The sequence below is a fragment of the Halyomorpha halys genome, unplaced genomic scaffold (assembly GCF_000696795.3).
Source record: "Halyomorpha halys isolate HHAL.00 unplaced genomic scaffold, Hhal_1.1 Scaffold87.1, whole genome shotgun sequence".
Lineage (NCBI taxonomy): Eukaryota > Metazoa > Arthropoda > Insecta > Hemiptera > Pentatomidae > Halyomorpha > Halyomorpha halys.
In genome coordinates this window covers 1,369,327-1,371,979 of record NW_027115705.1, presented here as the reverse complement: position 1 = coordinate 1,371,979, position 2,653 = coordinate 1,369,327, and the positions used below count along the sequence as shown (strand labels likewise).

Below are 2,653 nucleotides of genomic sequence, written 5' to 3'. Positions count from 1 at the left end.
AAAAAAAAAAAAAAAAGATATAATTGAGACAACTTTTTACTACTCTTTACTTTTTTTTTTTAAATATCACTATTATAAACCGGTTATTAAATGTGTTCATATTTTGGTGAAAATAAAAATCATGTTTGTTTTTCTAATTTGATTGTCTGCTTTCGGTACTATTTTGTAATTTTGTTTTACTATACGAAAAATATTTTTTTACATTTTTTACTATATTTATATTTAAAATCTTGTATTGATGGACCTAAAAATCTTTGATAGATGCTTAAGATTATCATAAAGTTTGCCTAAATGTTGTAAATTATAACCACTTAATTGAGAAAAATATGAACTTCTTTTTTTGTGGAAAGTAATTTTACTTGAAATCCATAATGAAATAATTTTAAAAATGTATGGATCTATTTAAAAAAGTAGTATGTTGTGTAATCGAGAACACAGATATTTCAAAACAATGCAAAAGTCCCTAGAAAAAGTCCATATAGTATTAAAATTGACAATACTAAATCTCTGTTTTTTTAAATAAACAATAAAAATGGATATATGGCCAAATAATAAAAAGTATACACAATCTTATTTTATTTATAAAATTATTATTATTTTTTATTTGTCCTTTAAAAACTGAAATTAAATCGCTTGATTTTTTCCAGTCTACAGATTCATTACTTGTGATTAATGAATCACTACAAATTCTTATTTCCATCAGTTTTAGAATAATCTTACAAATTTTATTTTATTTACTTTTAAATTTATTACACTAATTTTTAATAATTTACTGTTTCAATCAGCCTAATTCTTAAACCGCTGAACGATAAATAAAATATACCTTAAAAAAAAATATTTTTCAATATTTAAAAATAAATGTTACTAATGCAAATAACTGCTAATTTGCCTAAACATCTCTTTATGAATTCAATGCGTGAATTTCATTCATTAAGTGCTTACCGTTAAATTTTTTAGTTATACAAATTAAAGTTACAAAGGGATGGGTTTTCATTTAAATACTTAACGAGTTTACTCAAAATTCTGACCTTTTTTTTTTTTGTACTAATATGTAATTTATCATTAACAATTTTGAAAATCAGTGGCTTAAAATTATTTTCAACTTTCTTAGCTTGATTGGTTTTATTTTAATAGTAATTAATAAAATATAAACTATTATTAATCTCGATTGGTTTGTTTATAATAGAATCGAGTCAATAAGGTTGTTTGTCCTCAGTAAGCTTTATTCCAATCAATGTTCTCATCGAGAAAATCATAAATAAATTCTTAGAGATAGGATGTACCGTTGACTATCCCAAGATAACAATGCCAATCAAGTTCACCTTACAAAGAAGAATTTATGATAGTGACCGATCTAATCTATTATGTGATAGCGTGTCATGATAATAAAATAATGGTCAGGAATATGAAATTAATGTGCTTCATAATTATAACAATAATTACTTAAAACTGCATATTTCTTTGTTTCGTTTTAGATTCTATATTTTAGCTCTTGTAAAATATTTTCTGATGTTGCGAAACAATACGTAACAATGGGGGGACATTGCCCCTGGAATAGTAAACACTGCTGATCAGTTACGAATTGTGTTTGTTTTTTAAGACAGGATGAAAATGTGTCTGTTATCGAAATATGATTTTGATTAAATCAAGTTCAATGTTTTAATCACGAGTCTCTTCCAAAAATGAAGTCGATCGAAAATTTCAAAAGTTCAATTTAATTATATTTAGTGAGACAGAATTTTCGTTAGTGGTGTAGTATAAATTTATGTATATATGAGTCAAGATCCGTTGATCGTGTCATCCGGTAATTTGGCCTTGAGATGGGAAGTTCAATTTTTTTAACTGAACCGACTCACAACGATTCACTCTTTGTGATTCGATTATAATAATAATAAGCTCTTTTCTTGATTTAACTGTTTAACTGAAATAATGTTTACTCCTTTTTCTAAACTAGCTTTTTCGTTGTCTATACTGTAATAAATTAATCAAACGACATTAATGTTGTAAATTGATAATTAGTTATAGACGTTAATATAACAAAATATTCTTCACACCCACTTCTTCGGCTCTGCTGAATAGAGAATCGTTAGTCTTCCATGTAAATTACCCTAAGAATTAGGATTGTGATACCCGGTGTTGGATCATCACTTTATCTCGGGTCGGTAGGAGTTACCATCTATAGGCTGACGATTCTCATACCTCCAGTGTTGGGTATTAATAATGTTGAATCGCATTTTGTATTTGAAAGATCCTTTTTCAAATTCTACTTAGTTTCAATAACAAAAATATCATGTACTTAATAACAATAATGTATAAAACGTAATAATATTTTGATTTTTTAAAAATTAAATTTGAGTTTTAGGTTTAGTGTAGGTTCGATACAAAAAGAAAGTGAACCCCACCCCTTGTTATTGAAGAGAAAATACCAAGGATTAACTGAAATTATTAAATGTTAAATTGTAAAGGCCTCCTCAAAATGCAAATATTAAGTAAAAAGGGCTTTTCCAAGCAAATGTATCAGAAGAAAAGAAGCTATGGGGGAAAAAACACAGTCACTTTGAGAAAAAGATCTAAAAAGTTAGGATTTCTTATTGTAAGTTGTCCTTGTATTCTTATTGTAAGTTGTCCTTGTATTCTTATTGTAAGTTGTCCT

General features: G+C 26.4%; 1 protein-coding gene across 13 annotated transcripts in view; it reads left to right on the top strand.

Annotated features, from left to right (window-relative positions):
* Window positions 1-2,653, top strand: part of Ae2 (Anion exchanger 2) — a 310,706-nt gene that overhangs the window by 237,807 nt on the left and 70,246 nt on the right. The window lies entirely within an intron of this gene.